The sequence below is a fragment of the Scyliorhinus canicula genome, chromosome 6 (genome assembly GCF_902713615.1).
Source record: "Scyliorhinus canicula chromosome 6, sScyCan1.1, whole genome shotgun sequence".
NCBI lineage: Eukaryota > Metazoa > Chordata > Chondrichthyes > Carcharhiniformes > Scyliorhinidae > Scyliorhinus > Scyliorhinus canicula.
In genome coordinates, this window is record NC_052151.1 from 508,005 (window position 1) to 525,652 (window position 17,648).

Below are 17,648 nucleotides of genomic sequence, written 5' to 3' on the forward strand. Positions count from 1 at the left end.
CTTGTCAATGGGTGACAGGGCCATGCTCAGGGCATGCAGCGGCAGCAGTGGTGTGTTCCATTTGATTGGACTCTAACTGCTGGATGTGCTGATGTCAGAGGGGAGAATGTGCTGTGTCAGCTTTGCAGGGCCTGATGAAGCTTCCAGTGAGCGACCAGTATCCATCGCACTGTTTCCCATCTCGGATGCTCCATGCGTGACAAATGTGCGGCCTGAATTGGTAAGGAAGCTTCCTCCCGCTTGAAACGGACAAATTGCTTTCTGGAATGCATTTGGAATGCCCTGGGAAGTAGCAGCTTGGTGTTTGGAAATCCTCCACAACTACCTCCTAGTCCAATTCCTCCTCCCCTGAAAGTGGGGAGGTGGGAGTGGGAGGGGAGGGGGCACAGGGTGAGGGCAGGAAAAGGATGAGGTGATGAGGGGTGAGCGTTGGAGAGGGGGAGCGGCAAGAGGATTGGTGTGCAACGTGAGGCTTCGGGGGTGAAGGAGGAACTGAAAGGGAATGGAGAATGTGGAGTTGAGGGGCAAAGGATGAGGGTCGGCAAATGGAGCGCTGGTTAGGGGAGAGGAGGGTGAGGGGATCGGGCAGAGGGCTGGGAAAGGAAGGGGATGAGAATGGAGGGTGGATTGTGGAGGATGGATTGAGATTGGAGGGTGGATTGAGAGTGGAGGATGGATTGAGAATGGAGGGTGGATTGGGAGTGGAGGGTGGATTGTGGAGGATGGATTGATAATGGAGGGTGGATTGAGTGTAAACGGTGGATTGTGGAGGATGGATTGATAATGGAGGGTGGATTGTGGAGGATGGATTGAGAGTGGAGGGTGGATTGGGAGTGGAGGGTGGATTGTGTGTGGAGGGTGGATTGAGTGTGGAGGGTGGATTGAGTGTGGAGGGTGGATTGAGACTGGAGGGTGGATTGAGACTGGAGGGTGGATTGAGTGTGGAGGGTGGATTGAGTGTGGAGGGTGGATTGAGTGTGGAGGGTGGATTGAGTGTGGAGGGTGGATTGAGTGTGGAGGGTGGATTGAGTGTGGAGGGTGGATTGAGTGTTGAGGATGGATTGAGAATGGAGGGTGGATTGAGTGTGGAGGATGGTTGAGGGTGGAGGATGGATTGAGAATGGAGGGTGGATTGAGTGTGGAGGATGGATTGAGAATGGAGGGTGTATTGAGAATGGAGGGTGGATTGAGGGTGGAGGGTGGATTGAGTGTGGAGGGTGGATTGAGAATGGAGGGTGGAGTGAGAGTGGAGGATGTACTGAGTGTGGAGGATGGACTGAAATGGAGGGTGGATTGTGGAGGATGGATTGAGAATGGAGGATGGATTGAGAATGGAGGGTGGATTGAGAATGGAGGGTGGATTGAGAATGGAGGGTGGACTGAGTGGAGGATGGACTGAAATGGAGGGTGGATTTAGAATGGAGGGTTGATTGAGAGTGGAGGATGGACTGAGACTGGAGGGTGGATTGAGTGTGGAGGGTGGATTGAGTGTGGAGGGTGGATTGAGTGTGGAGGGTGGATTGAGTGTGGAGGGTGGATTGAGTGTGGAGGGTGGATTGAGTGTGGAGGGTGGATTGAGTGTGGAGGGTGGATTGTGTGTTGAGGGTGGATTGTGGAGGGTGGATTGTGGAGGGTGGATAGTGGAGGGTGGATTGAGTGTAGAGGATGGATTGAGAGTGGAGGGTGGATTGAGTGTGGAGGGTGGATAGTGGAGGGTGGATTGAGTGTGGAGGGTGGATTGAGAGTGGAGGGTGGATTGTGGAGGGTGGATTGAGTGTGGAGGGTGGATTGTGGAGGGTGGATTGTGGAGGGTGGATAGTGGAGGGTGGATTGAGTGTGGAGGGTGGATTGTGGAGGGTGGATTGTGGAGGGTGGATAGTGGAGGGTGGATTGAGTGTGGAGGGTGGATAGTGGAGGGTGGATTGAGTGTGGAGGGTGGATTGTGGAGGGTGGATTGAGTGTGGAGGGTGGATTGAGTGTGGAGGGTGGTTTGAGTGTGGAGGAGGATTGAGAGTGGAGGGTGGATTGTGGAGGGTGGATAGTGGAGGGTGGTTTGAGTGTGGAGGGTGGATAGTGGAGGGTGGATTGAGTGTGGAGGGTGGATTGTGGAGGGTGGATTGAGTGTGGAGGGTGGATTGAGTGTGGAGGGTGGTTTGAGTGTGGAGGAGGATTGAGAGTGGAGGGTGGATTGTGGAGGGTGGATAGTGGAGGGTGGTTTGAGTGTGGAGGGTGGATAGTGGAGGGTGGATTGAGTGTGGAGGGTGGATTGTGGAGGGTGGATTGAGTGTGGAGGGTGGATTGAGTGTGGAGGGTAGATTGAGTGTGGAGGGTGGATTGTGGAGGGTGGATTGAGTGTGGAGGGTGGGTAGTGGAGGGTGGATTGAGTGTGGAGGGTGGATTGAGTGTGGAGGGTGGATTGAGTGTGGAGGGTGGATTGTGTGTGGAGGGTGGATTGTGGAGGGTGGATTGAGTGTGGAGGGTGGATTGAGTGTGGAGGGTAGATTGAGTGTGGAGGGTGGATTGTGGAGGGTGGATTGAGTGTGGAGGGTGGGTAGTGGAGGGTGGATTGAGTGTGGAGGGTGGATTGTGGAGGGTGGATAGTGGAGGGTGGATTGTGGAGGGTGGATTGAGTGTGGAGGGTGGATTGTGGAGGGTGGATTGAGAATCGAGGGACAGGGAGGAACAGGGAGGGACAGGGAGGGACAGGGAGGGACAGGGAGGAACAGGGAGGGACAGGGAGGAACAGGGAGGGACAGGGAGGGACAGGGAGGGACAGGGAGGAACAGGGAGGGACAGGGAGGAACAGGGAGGGACAGGGAGAGACAGGGAGGAACAGGGAGGGACAGGGAGGGCTTATTCCTGCGATTGGACGACAAAATCAGAAAATTATGCTGAATCTTTCTGAACATTTGGAACTTTTATAAAGCTCTGGCCAGGTGTCAACTTGAGTTTGGTGTCCCGTCCCCCCCCGTCCTCCCCCCCCCCCCCCCCCCCCACCCCCCCCCCCCCCCCCCCCCCCCCCCCCTCCGAAGGATGTGAGTTTCCTCGCGAGGGTGCGGAGGAGATTCCCCACAGAGGCTGCAGTGAGGAGAGAATTTAATTCCAGGGTTAAGTTGGGAGCTGGGATTGTTCGTCTTGGGACAGCGGAGATTGACGGGAGGTTTGATCGAGGTGGACAAGTTTATAACAGGTTTAGATGAGGTGGACCAAGAAAAGCTGATGTCATTGGCTGTTGACACAAGGACTTGAGGGCACTGATTTGAGGTTTTGGACAGAGGTGCTGAGCGAATTGAGGAAGGATGTTTTTACCCAGCGAGTGGTGATGAGTCCAGTGGAAGCTGGTACAACCAATGATCTCAATCAGTAACGATGACCATGAAACCTTTGTCGATTGTGGTAAAAACCCTTCTGGTTCACCAATGTCCTTTAGAGAAGGAAATCTGCCGTCCTTACCCGGTCTGACCTACATGTGACTCCAGACCCTCAGCAATGTGGGTGACTGAAATGGCCCAGCCACACACTCCGTTCATGTGGGTTCACCCAGTCGTGTGTACCATCTACAAGATGCACTGCAGTAACTCACATCACCTTCTCAATGTACCGTGCCAACGTCACCCACATTTCATGGCCAAATAACAAGGGATTAACAGAGAGAGGGGCAACCTGATAGAGGTCTACAAAATTATGAGGGGCGTGGACAGAGTGGATAGTCAGAGGCTTTTCCCCAGGGTAGAGGGGTCAATTACTAGGGGGCATAGGTTTAAGGTGCGAGGGGCAAGGTTTAGAGTAGATGTACGAGGCAAGTTTTTTACACAGAGGGTAGTGGGTGCCTGGAACTCGCTGCCGGAGGAGGTGGTGGAAGCAGGGACGATAGTGACGTTTAAGGGGCATCTTGACAAATACATGAATAGGATGGGAATAGAGGGATACGGACCCAGGAAGTGTAGAAGATTTTAGTTTAGACGGGCAGCATGGTCGGCACAGGCTTGGAGGGCCGAAGGGCCTGTTCCTGTGCTGGACTTTTCTTTGTTCTTTGTAGACGTGTTGGGTGGTGGAATGATGTGGGGAGGTGTAAGAGAGATGGGGTCTGTCTGACCCAATCCCCGACTCTCTCCATACTAAAGCCACTGTAACAATCCCATTTGAGGTTACAACTGAACGGGAAGATCCCAGAATGGAACACTGTGGGCAGGATTCTCCGACTATCCGTGGCGGAATCCCACCCAGCGCAGGGGCGGTGAATAGAGGAAGAGGCCCCCGCGGTGATTCTCTGTGGTCGACCGGCCGAGTTCCCGCCAGCATGGTTTACATCTGGTACCACCTGGTGGGAGCGCTCAGACCCGCGGCCGCTGTGCCAGTCCGGGGGGAGGGGGGGGGAATCTGACTCCGCGGGGGGCCTTAGCGGTGGCCAATCCCGCGATCGGGGGCCATTGTGATCTGGGGGTGACCTACCATCCTCCGTACGGACCTGCTGTGTGGCTCCGCCATGTTGCCATGCAGACCATGCCGAAGTGGACCACCTTGCACAGCGAGTGGTCTGGGCAGCAGGGCCCCACAGGCAGCCAGAGCTGCCAGACGCATGCCGGGGCCAAGCTAGCCCCCTGGAAAACGGGGAATCGCCCCGACCTTCGAAGAAAAGGTCCAGAGTGATTCTCCCCCGTTTTCAGGCGGGCTTAGGAGCTTAGTCCCCAAAAGGGAGAATCCCACTTTGTAACTTTACTCTTTGTTATAAAACATGGAGAAACAGAATCACACGATCACTAATTACAAGAAAAAAACATTTATTCGAAATGAAATGTATTATTATTCAATCCTCTTTTACTCCCCCCTTAGCTTAATAATTATTCACAGATTTAAAGATTATTGTAATCTCTCACGTTTTTTACCCACCCTCACCTCCCCCCACCCCCCGACCTTGAGGAGGTCCCTGGGAAGTCTCGCTTATCCACCCCTCCAAATAGAAAAGCCCCCCCTCGTCCGACCCCTGGCAGTGCCCACCTGGCACCTGGGCACACTGGCACTGCCAGCTGGCACTCTGGAAGGGCCACATGAGCACCCTGGCAAGTAGCACTGTCAGGATGGCAGTAACAAGCTTCCCTGGTGCCAGCGAGAGTACCAGGCTGCCACCCTGTCCTGTCCCCGACCACCCAGGGGTGTTCCAATGGCCTGGGTGAGCCTTCCAGGTGCCGTTACACCTGGTCTATGTTTGTCTCCCAGGTACAGGGTCTCCCAGGTACAGGGTCTCCCAGGTACAGGGTCTCCAAGGTACAGGGTCTCCCAGGTACAGGGTCTCCCAGGTACAGGGTCTCCCAGGTACAGGGTCTCCCAGGTACAGGGTCTCCAAGGTACACGGTCTCCAAGGTACAGGATCTCCCAGGTACACGGTCTCCCAGGTACAGGGTCTCCCAGGTACAGGGTCTCCCAGGTACAGGGTCTCCCAGGTACAGGGTCTCCCAGGTACAGGGTCTCCCAGGTACAGGGCCTCCCAGGTACAGGGTCTCCCAGGTACAGGGTCTCCCAGGTACAGGGTCTCCCAGGTACAAGGTCTCCCAGGTACAGGGTCTCCCAGGTACAGGGTCTCCCAGGTACAGGGTCTCCCAGGTACAGGGTCTCCAAGGTACAGGGTCTCCAAGGTACAGGGTCTCCAAGGTACAGGGTCTCCCAGGTACAGGGTCTCCCAGGTACAGGGCCTCCCAGGTACAGGGTCTCCCAGGTACAGGGTCTCCAAGGTACAGGGTCTCCAAGGTACAGGGTCTCCCAGGTACAGGGTCTCCCAGGTACAGGGTCTCCAAGGTACAGGGCCTCCCAGGTACAGGGTCTCCAAGGTACAGGGTCTCCCAGGTACAGGGTCTCCCAGGTACAGGGTCTCCAAGGTACAGGGTCTCCCAGGTACAGGGTCTCCCAGGTACAGGGTCTCCAAGGTACAGGGTCTCCCAGGTACAGGGTCTCCCAGGTACAGGGTCTCCCAGGTACAGGGTCTCCCAGGTACAGGGTCTCCAAGGTACAGGGTCTCCCAGGTACAGGGTCTCCAAGGTACAGGGTCTCCAAGGTACAGGGTCTCCCAGGTACAGGGTCTCCCAGGTACAGGGTCTCCCAGGTACAGGGTCTCCAAGGTACAGGGTCTCCCAGGTACAGGGTCTCCCAGGTACAGGGTCTCCCAGGTACAGGGCCTCCCAGGTACAGGGCCTCCCAGGTACAGGGTCTCCCAGGTACAGGGTCTCCCAGGTACAGGGTCTCCAAGGTACAGGGTCTCCCAGGTACAGGGTCTCCAAGGTACAGGGTCTCCAAGGTACAGGGTCTCCCAGGTACAGGGTCTCCCAGGTACAGGGTCTCCAAGGTACAGGGTCTCCCAGGTACAGGGTCTCCCAGGTACAGGGTCTCCCAGGTACAGGGTCTCCCAGGTACAGGGTCTCCAAGGTACAGGGTCTCCCAGGTACAGGGTCTCCCAGTTACAGGGTCTCCCAGGTACAGGGTCTCCCAGGTACAGGGTCTCCAAGGTACACGGTCTCGAAGGTACAGGATCTCCCAGGTACACGGTCTCCCAGGTACAGGGTCTCCCAGGTACAGGGTCTCCCAGGTACAGGGTACCAAGGTACAGGGTCTCCCAGGTACAGGGTCTCCAAGGTACAGGGTCTCCAAGGTACAGGGTCTCCCAGGTACAGGGTCTCCCAGGTACAGGGTCTCCCAGGTACAGGGTCTCCAAGGTGCAGGGCCTCCCAGATACAGGGTCTCCCAGGTACAGGGTCTCCCAGGTACAGGGTCTCCAAGGTACAGGGTCTCCCAGGTACAGGGTCTCCCAGGTACAGGGTCTCCCAGGTACAGGGTCTCCCAGGTACACGACCTCCCAGGTATAGGGTCTCCAAGGTACAGGGTCTCCCAGGTACAGGGTCTCCCAGGTACAGGGTCTCCCAGGTACAGGGTCTCCCAGGTATAGGGTCTCCAAGGTACAGGGTCTCCCAGGTACAGGGTCTCCAAGGTACAGGGTCTCCCAGGTACAGGGTCTCCAAGGTACAGGGTCTCCCAGGTACAGGGTCTCCCAGGTACAGGGTCTCCCAGGTACAGGGTCTCCCAGGTACAAGGTCTCCCAGGTACAGGGTCTCCCAGGTACAGGGTCTCCCAGGTACAGGGTCTCCCAGGTACAGGGTCTCCCAGGTACAGGGTCTCCCAGGTACAGGGTCTCCTAGGTACAGGGTCTCCCAGGTACAGGGCCTCCCAGGTACAGGGTCTCCCAGGTACAGGGTCTCCAAGGTACAGGGTCTCCAAGGTACAGGGTCTCCCAGGTACAGGGTCTCCCAGGTACAGGGTCTCCCAGGTACAGGGTCTCCAAGGTATAGGGCCTCCCAGGTACAGGGTCTCCCAGGTACAGGGTCTCCCAGGTACAGGGTCTCCCAGGTACAGGGTCTCCCAGGTACACGACCTCCCAGGTACAGGGTCTCCCAGGTACAGGGTCTCCCAGGTACAGGGTCTCCCAGGTACAGGGTCTCCAAGGTACAGGGTCTCCAAGGTACAGGGTCTCCCAGGTACAGGGTCTCCCAGGTACAGGGTCTCCCAGGTACAGGGTCTCCCAGGTACAGGGTCTCCCAGGTACACGACCTCCCAGGTACAGGGTCTCCCAGGTACAGGGTCTCCCAGGTACAGGGTCTCCCAGGTACAGGGTCTCCCAGGTACAGGGTCTCCCAGGTACAAGGTCTCCCAGGTACAGGGTCTCCCAGGTACAGGGTCTCCCAGGTACAGGGTCTCCCAGGTACAGGGTCTCCCAGGTACAGGGTCTCCAAGGTACAGGGTCTCCCAGGTACAGGGTCTCCCAGGTACAGGGTCTCCCAGGTACAGGGTCTCCCAAGTACAGGGTCTCCAAGGTACAGGGTCTCCCAGGTACAGGGTCTCCCAGGTACAGGGTCTCCCAGGTACAGGGTCTCCAAGGTACAGGGTCTCCCAGGTACAGGGTCTCCCAGGTACAGGGTCTCCCAGGTACAGGGTCTCCCAGGTACAGGGTCTCCAAGGTACAGGGTCTCCCAGGTACAGGGTCTCCCAGGTACAGGGTCTCCCAGGTACAGGGTCTCCCAGGTACAGGGTCTCCCAGGTACAGGGTCTCCCAGGTACAGGGCCTCCCAGGTACAGGGTCTCCAAGGTACATGGTCTCCCAGGTACAGGGTCTCCCAGGTACAGGGTCTCCCAGGTACAGGGTCTCCAAGGTACAGGGTCTCCCAGGTACAGGGTCTCCCAGGTACAGGGCCTCCCAGGTACAGGGTCTCCCAGGTACAGGGTCTCCCAGGTACAGGGTCTCCCAGGTACAGGGTCTCCCAGGTACAGGGTCTCCCAGGTACAGGGTCTCCAAGGTACAGGGTCTCCCAGGTACAGAGTCTCCCAGGTACAGGGTCTCCCAGGTACAGGGCCTCCCAGGTACAGGGTCTCCAAGGTACAGGGTCTCCCAGGTACAGGGTCTCCCAGGTACAGGGTCTCCCAGGTACAGGGTCTCCCAGGTACAGGGTCTCCCAGGTACAGGGTCTCCATGGTACAGGGTCTCCCAGGTACAGGGTCTCCCAGGTACAGGGTCTCCAAGGTACAGGGTCTCCAAGGTACAGGGTCTCCCAGGTACAGGGTCTCCCAGGTACAGGGCCTCCCAGGTTCAGGGTCTCCCAGGTACAGGGTCTCCCAGGTACAGGGTCTCCCAGGTACAGGGTCTCCAAGGTACAGGGTCTCTCAGGTACAAGGTCTCCCAGGTACAGGGTCTCCTAGGTACAGGGTCTCCCAGGTACAGGGTCTCCCAGGTACAGTGTCTCCCAGGTACAGGGTCTCCCAGGTACAGGGTCTCCAAGGTACAGGGTCTCCCAGGTACAGGGTCAACAAGGTACAGGGTCTCCCAGGTACAGGGTCTCCAAGGTACAGGGTCTCCCAGGTACAGGGTCTCCCAGGTACAGGGTCTCCCAGGTACAGGGCCTCCCAGGTACAGGGCCTCCCAGGTACAGGGTCTCCCAGGTACAGGGTCTCCCAGGTACAGGGTCTCCCAGGTACAGGGTCTCCCAGGTACAAGGTCTCCCAGGTACAGGGTCTCCCAGGTACAGGGTCTCCCAGGTACAGGGCCTCCCAGGTACAGGGTCTCCCAGGTACAGGGTCTCCCAGGTACAGGGTCTCCCAGGTACAGGGTCTCCCAGGTACAGGGTCTCCCAGGTACAGGGTCTCCAAGGTACAGGGTCTCCCAGGTACAGGGTCTCCCAGGTACAAGGTCTCCCAGGTACAGGGTCTCCCAGGTACAGGGTCTCCAAGGTACAGGGTCTCCCAGGTACAGGGTCTCCCAGGTACAAGGTCTCCCAGGTACAGGGTCTCCCAGGTACAGGGTCTCCCAGGTACAGGGTCGCCAAGGTACAGGGTCTCCCAGGTACAGGGTCTCCCAGGTACAGGGTCTCCCAGGTACAGGGTCTCCCAGGTACAAGGTCTCCCAGGTACAGGGTCTCCCAGGTACAGGGTCTCCAAGGTACAGGGTCTCCCAGGTACAAGGTCTCCCAGGTACAGGGTCTCCCAGGTACAGGGTCTCCCAGGTACAGGGTCTCCCAGGTACAGGGTCTCCCAGGTACAGGGTCGCCAAGGTACAGGGTCTCCCAGGTACAGGGTCTCCCAGGTACAACCGTTGAGTCCTGGACGCCAAGTGAAATGGCGTCCAAGTATTTAAATGAGCCATTCAGCTAATTTAAATATTCAGATCAAGGCAGGCGGAGCAAGTCATGTGACTGCGATAGGCCCAGTGCCCGGCACGGAGCACGATTTTGGGCTCACGAGCGATTCACCCATTGTGCCCTGCTCTGCGCCAGTCACTGAATCACGCCCAACAGCTTAAGCACAACGGTCTCAGTAACACAAAGTCCTTTGTGCACAGAGATTAGCTGTGGTCAAATACACACACTCCACTCTGAACCCAGAGTGTCTGTGGATTTCTCCTCAGAATCCCCCAAAGAATTTTCAAACTCCACTCCCAAAGACAGACTTTAAAATCTTCTCTCATAATGTTTTCCCTTAGAGCTTTCCAGGTTTTACAAATCGCCCTTTTAACCCCAACTTCTGCTCCACTTTCAACAGCAAATTCTATCCAGAATTTTACACCAACCCCTTTAGAATTTCTTCGTCTTGATTGCTGTGAAAACTGCATATAATTGCTTTAACCCTCGATTCCCAGACTGTATTAAAATGGCAACGGAAATTTCATTTACTTTTGAAGGCTGCTGTCCCACTTTACATCTGATTACTGCAATTGTCTTTTTAACTCAGAACCCTTTGTTTACTCTTCCTTGAATTCTTCTGATTAATACCTTGGTCTCTGTTTACTTAACTCCAGTTGTCTTAAACACTCTTTCAGTCTCAATCCCCTGGATTGTAACTTACACTTTAGGAAACCTGCCTTTTTGCAGCTCCTGTCTGTCCAGACTTTCTCCTGGCAGAGTTGAGAGCTGTTCATTCCCCAACATCCTGCAATCAATTGGTTCAACTAAAACTTAAAGGCTTCTCTATCATACAAGGCCCCCGTTGCTAAGCAACATGTACATGCTTATACCTTTTATTTATTCTTCATACCATAGCCTCTCTAAGCACAATAGAAACACCATTGTAACTTAACCAACCCCCCACACATACAAACACCTTTGTCCAGCAGGAATCTAACTATTAATTTTACTCTTCCAGGCACCGAAACACTTAAAACTTTACTTTATTTCTAATGTTTACCAATACAAATATAAATCCCTTTAACCTACCTTTGTTTTCCCAACACAACCCAGTAACTCACACCCACAGCCAGGGAACTCTTTCCCAGCTCTGGTTAACACCAGAACTCACTGGTTTGTTATTTCAGGCTGTGGGTTAACTGGACTTTTATTCAGTTTGCCTTCTGTCTCTGGAATGTTCAGTTTGACTAAAGAGAGAGAGAGAGAGAAAGTCACAAAGAGAGAAAAATAAAGAATGACAGACAGAGAGAGACAGACAGACAGACATAGAGACAGACTTAGGAGGAGGAGGGTAAAGGATGAGGATGGGGAGGTAGGGGTTACGGGGAGGGGGGTATGGGTAGGGGAGGTAGGGGTTACGGGGAGGGGGGTATGGGTAGGGGAGGTAGGGGTTACGGGGAGGGAGGTATGGGTTACGGGTAGGGGAGGTAGGTGTTACGGGGAGGGGAGGGTAAAGGATGAGGATGGGGAGGTAGGGGTTACGGGGAGGGGGTATGGGTTACGGGTAGGGGAGGTTGGGGTTACGGGGAGGGGAGGGTAAAGGATGAGGAGGGGGAGGTAGGGGTTACGGGGAGGGGGGTATGGGTTATGGGTAGGGGAGGTAGGGGTTACGGGGAGGGGAGGGTAAAGGATGAGGAGGGGAGGTAGGGGTTACGGGGATGGGGTTATGGGTTATGGGTAGGGGAGGTAGGGGTTACGGGGAGGGGGTATGGGTTACGGGTAGGGGAGGTAGGTGTTATGGGGAGGGAAGGGTAAAGGATGAGGAGGGGGAGGTAGGGGTTACGGGTAGGCGAGGTAGGGGTTACGGGGAGGGAGGTATGGGTAGGGGAGGTAGGGGTTACGGGGAGGGGGTATGGGTAGGGGAGGTAGGGGTTACGGGGAGGGGGGTATGGGTAGGGGAGGTAGGGGTTACGGGGAGGAGGAGGGTAAAGGATGAGGATGGGGAGGTAGGGGTTACGGGGAGGGGGGTATGGGTAGGGGAGGTAGGGGTTACGAGGAGGGAGGTATGGGTTACGGGTAGGGGAGGTAGGGGTTACAGGGAGGGGGTATGGGTAGGGGAGGTAGGGGTTACGGGGAGGAGGAGGGTAAAGGATGAGGATGGGGAGGTAGGGGTTACGGGGAGGGGAGGGTAAAGGATGAGGAGGGTGGGTAGGGGTTATGGGGAGGGAGTGGTTGGGGTTAGAGGGAGGGTAAAGGATGAGGAGGGGGAGGTAGGGGTTACGGGGAGGTAGAGGGTAAAAGATGAGGAGGGGGCTGAGGAGAAGTGAGCAATGTCATTGAGTGATGTCACTCAGTGATGTCACATAAGAATGTAAGTAACAGGAGCAGGAATAGGCCATTCAGCCCCTTGATCCTAGTCTATCACTCAATAGATCATGTCTGATCCTTATCCTATCCCTCAATTCTTTAGCACTCAAAAGTCTGCGTATCTTGATTTCTTGTATCCTTGATTTCTCGAGGAATTAAGGGCTATGGTGAGAGAGCGGGTAAATGGAGTTGAAATCAACCATGATTGAATGGTGGAGTGGACTCGATGGGCCGAATGGCCTTACTTCCACTCCTATGTCTTATGGTCTTATGGTATCCCAGACATAAATATACTCAACGGTGGAGAATGTCAAAGATTCACAACCCTTTGGGTGAAGAAATTTCTCCTCAGCTCAGTCCTAAGTGGTCATCTCCCTATCCCGAGACTATGCCCCCCCCCCGCCCCACCCCCCCGCCGCCCCCCCCCCGACCCGCCCCCCGCCCCGCCCCCCCCCCCCCCCCCGGCTCTGGGTCACTGTCCGTGTGGAGTTTCCACATTCTCCCTGTGTTTGCGTGGGTTTCACCCCCACATCCCAAAGCTGTGCAGGGTAGGTGGGTTGGCCACGATAAATTGCCCCTTGATTGGAAAAAATTAATTGCGTACTCCAAATTTATTTTTTAAAATCTCCTGCCATTTATACTCCCCGCCCCCCCCCCCTGCAATAAAGGTGAACATTCTATTTGCATTTCTAATTGCTTACTCTGCCTGCATGTTAGTTTTTTTGTGATTTAATCATAGAATTTACAGTGCAGAAGGAGGCCATTCGGCCCATCAAGTCTGCAACGGCTCCTGGAAACAGCACCCCACCCAAGCCCACACCTCCACCCTTTCCCCATAACCCAGTAACCCCACCACTAAGGGCAATTTTGGACACTAAGGGCAATTTATCATGGCCAATCCACCTAACCTGCACATCTTTGGACTGTGGGAGGAAACCGGAGCACCCGGAGGAAACCCACGCACACACAGGGAGGATGTGCAGACTCCACACAGACAGTGACCCAATCCGGAATCGAACCTGGGACCCTGGAGCTGTGAAGCAATTGTGCTATCCACAATGCTACCGTGCTGGGCCGTGGGGCCGTGGTCATTGCAGGCTGTGCCAACATTTATTGCCCATCCCTAATTGCCCTTGAGGGGCAGTTTAGAATGAACCATATTGCTGTGGGTCTGGAGTCACATGTAGGTCAGACCGGGTAAGGGCGGCAGATTTCCTTCCCTAAAGGGCATTAGTGAACTAGATTGACAATGGTTTTGTGGTCGCCATCATACTTTTAACTCCAGATTTTTATTGAATTCGAATTTCACCACCTGCCGTGGTGGGATTTGAACCTGGGACCCCAGAGCTTTACCCTGGCTCTCTGGATTACTCATCCAGTGAAAATACAGCTAAACCACTGCCTCCACTTAAATTAGGTGCAAGAACCCCAGTGAGCTCTGAGTGCCAACATTTTCTAATCCCTTACCATTTACAAAATATTCTGCTTTACTATGCTTACATAGGAACATAATATTAATAATAATCCTTATTGTCACAAGTAGGCTGACATTAACACTGCAATGAAGTTACTGTGAAAAGCCCCTAGTCGCCACATTCCGGCACCTGTTCGGGTCATAGAGGGAGAATTCAGAATCATAGAATTTACAGTGCAGAAGGAGGCCATTCAGCCCATCGAGTCTGCACCGGCCCTTGGAAAGAGCACCCTCCCGAAGACCATACCCCCCCCCCCTCTATCCCCATAACCCCACCTAATCTTTTTTTGACACTAAGGGGCAATTTAGCATGGCCAATCCATCTAAACTGCACACCTTTGGACTGTGGGAGGAAACCGGAGCACCCGGAGGAAACCCACACAGACACGGGGAGAACGTGCAGACTCCGCACAGTGACCCAGCCGGGAATCAAACCTGGGACCCTGGTGCACAGTGCTAACCACTGCGCTACTGTGCCACCCTATAATTGGAGTTAGGAGCAGAAGTTGGCAATTCAGCCCTTCGAACCTGATCCGCCATTCAATCAGATCAGTGGTATTGTTGCTGAACTAGTAATTCAGAGATCCAGGGTAATGGACTGGGGATCCCGGTTCCAATCTCACCACGGCAGATGGTCAAATGTAATACAATTTTTAAAAAACTGGAATTAATAGTCTAACGGTGACATTGAAACTGTTGTCGATTGTGGTAAAAACCCATCTGGGTCACTAATGTCCTTTAGGGAAGGAAATCTGCCGTCCTTACCCGGTCTGACCTACATGTGACTCCAGACCCCACAGCAATGTGGTTGACTTTTAACTGCCTCTCAAGAGCAATTAGGGATGGGCAATGAATTCTGGCCCAGCCCAGCGACACCCACATCCTGTGAACGAATGGACAAAAAAATGACTTTATCAAATCCTGACTGCCATTCGCTGACATTCCCATGTCATTTTGTATCAATAACAAATTTGGATCCAACTCACTTGGTCTCCTCAGCAAAGGTTTGAAGATAGATTATAAATAACTGAGGCCCCAGCATCTGTTTTCTAAGGACCTGCTGCCCATCCCGAAGAAGAGATTCTAGAATTTTCTGTGTTGCAGATATCAAGGGCAGCAGGGTAGCATGGTGGTTAGCATAAATGCTTCACAGCTCCAGGGTCCCAGGTTCGATTCCTGGCTGGGTCACTGTCTGTGTGGAGTCTGCACGTCCTCCCCCTGCCTGCGTGGGTTTCCTCCGGGTGCTCCGGTTTCCTCCCACAGCCCAAAGATGTGTGGGTTAGGTGGATTGGCCATGCTAAATTGCCCGTAGTGTCCTAATAAAAAAAAGTAAGGTTTGGGGGGGGGGTTGTTGGGTTAGGGGTATAGGGTGGATACGTGGGTTTGAGTAGGGTGATCATGGCTCGGCACAACATTGAGGGCCGAAGGGCCTGTTCTGTGCTGTACTGTTCTATGTTCTAAGTTAAAAGGTCTGTAATTCCCTATTCGTTCTTTGCGCTTCCTTCTTGAATAGTGGGGTTATGTTTGCTACCTTTCAATTCATGGGGACTATTCTAGAATCGAGGGAATGCTGGAAGGTGTGTTGTAATCCAGTTAGCAACCAGTAACTTTTTGCTTAAAGTAGACAACGTTTGACATCCCAAGTACCCAGCAGTGGAATAAATCCACAAGATTCCCGGTTTTAAACAAACAAAATTAACTTAACTGTACAAATACCAAAAAGGTACCTGGTTCTCCATTCAATGAATCATGGCTGATTTCCCACCTCACTCCATTCACTTTTCAGTTTGGACCTCCTGTGGCTTGCAGCTCACAGTGAAATCCTGGGAGCTGTTAGAAGACGCCACGTAGTTGGGGTTAGAGAGGTTCAGAGAAGTCATGGGGAACTGAGAAGGTGCCAACAGATCCCCCTCCAGATACCACATGTCTCTTAATATGGCTTCCCAACAAATCTAAGTTTTAAAATTAACAACTGATCCAGCATCAATTGCCATTTGTGGAAGACAGTTGCAAACGTCAACCAGCCCTTGTGTGAAGAAGTGTTCCTTAATTTCGCTCCTGAAATATCTGGCCATCATTTTCACATGATGACGGCACGGTGGCACAGCGGTTAGCACTGCTGCCTCACAGCTCTAGGGTCCAGATTCTATTCCCGGCTTGGGTCACTGTCTGTGCGGAGTCTGCACTTCCTCCCCGTGTCTGGGTGGGTTTCCTCCGGATGCTCAGTCCGGATGCACAGTCCAAAGATGTGCAGGTTAGGTGGATTGGCCATGATAAATTGCCCTTAGTGTCCAAAAGGTTACGTGGGGTTACTGGGTTACGGGGATAGAGTGGAGGAGTGGGCTTAAGTGGGGTGCTCTTTTCAGGGGCCGGTGCAGACTCGATGGATGAATGGCCTCCTTCTGTAAATTCTATGATTCTAACCCCATCACCCCCTCTCCCCAACCATCCCCCATCCTAGTTTCTCCAATTCCAGCGAATATACCCTCAGTTTGTATTTGATCTCTCCTTGTAACTTAACTCTTGGTGCCCAGGTAAATTCTGGTAAATTTGCCCTGCACTCTCTCCAATGCCAGGTAAATGCTGGTAAATCTGCCCTGCACTCTCTCCAATGCCAGGTAAATGCTGGTAAATCTGCCCTGCACTCTCTCCAAGGCCAGGTAAATGCTTCCTGAGATATACCCAGGAATGCTCACAGTGCTGTACATGTGATCGAAGCAGGGCTTTGTCCAGCATGACTTCCACCCCCTTGTTTTCAGGTCCTGTTGGCTGAAAGGCCAGGATTCCAATCGCCTTTCGGATTATTTCTGGATGTTTACACGACATTCAATGTCCCAGATTAGAACATTACAGCGAAGTACAGGCCCTTCGGCCCTCGATGTTGCGCCGACCTGTGAAACCACTCTCAAGCCCATCTACACTATTCCCTTATCATCCAGGGGCTGGTTTAGCACACTGGGCTAAATCGCTGGCTTTGAAAGCAGACCAAGGCAGGCCAGTAGCACGGTTCAATTCCCGTACCAGCCTCCCCGGACAGGCGCCGGAATGTGGCGACTAGGGGCTTTTCACAGTAACTTCATTGAAGCCTACTCGTGACAATAAGCGATTTTCATTTCATTTAATTTCATTTCCATATGCCTATCCAATGACCATTTGAATGTGTTTAGTGTTGGCGAGTCCACTGCTGTTGCAGGCAGGGCATTCCACGCCCTTACTACTCTCTGAGTAAAGAAACTGCCTCTGACATCTGTATCCTCAGTATCTTTGCACCTTTGCTGTTCACCACTTAAAAAGTTCCCTGTTCTGTCCTTTTTCTCGCTTCAAAGAGGATAGCCTCACACTGGGCTGACATTCAAATCCATTCCCTACAGTCTGCAGCATTCACTTCTCCATATCTCTGCAATGTAATGTTTCTGATTACGCTGCTGACAATGTCATCTATCTCTGTGCCATCTCCAATCTGGATAAGTGCTTATCCAAGCGTGTCCTTGTCCGCGTCGGTCAACAGGTCCCAGAGGTTTCTCCATTTTAATCTCATTCATTTCTCCAGTAATTTGCTGACAGAAACATCGAAACATAGAAAAAACAGGAGCAGCAGGAGGCCGTTCGGCCCTTCGATCCCGCTCCACCATTCATTATGACCATGGTCAACTCAATAGCCTAATCCCGCTTTTCCCCCCATATCCTTTGATGCCCTTCACTCTAAGTGCTATATCTAACTGCTCCTTAAAAACATAAAATGTTCTGGCCTCAATGAACCAATTCCACAGGCTCACCACTCTCTAGGTGAAGACATTCTGGGCAGCAAAGTGGGTGGCACGGTAGCACAGTCATTAGCGGATGAATATCGGGAATGTAGGACCAATCTGAAACGAGGAATCAAGAGGGCTAAAAGGGGGTCATGAAATATCTTTAGCAAACAGGGTTAAGGAAAATCCCAAAGCCTTTTATTCATATATAAGGAGCAAGAGGGTAACGAGAGAAAGGGTTGGCCCACTCAAGGACAAAGGAGGAAAGTTATGCGTGGAGTCAGAGAAAATGGGTGAGATTCTTAACGAATACTTTACATCGGTATTCACCGAGGAGAGGGACATGATGGATGTTGAGGTTAGGGATAGATGTTTGATTACTCTAGGTCAAGTTGGCATAAGGAG

The 17,648-nt window shown here is 53.5% G+C and overlaps 1 long non-coding RNA gene across 1 annotated transcript in view; it reads left to right on the forward strand.

Moving 5' to 3' along the window:
* The window catches only part of LOC119966777, a 48,326-nt gene continuing 30,678 nt past the window's right edge, over window positions 1-17,648 (forward strand). The window contains exon 1 of the long non-coding RNA XR_005460830.1: window positions 1-220. This is a non-coding gene — a long non-coding RNA (uncharacterized LOC119966777). The remainder of the gene's footprint in view (window positions 221-17,648) is intronic.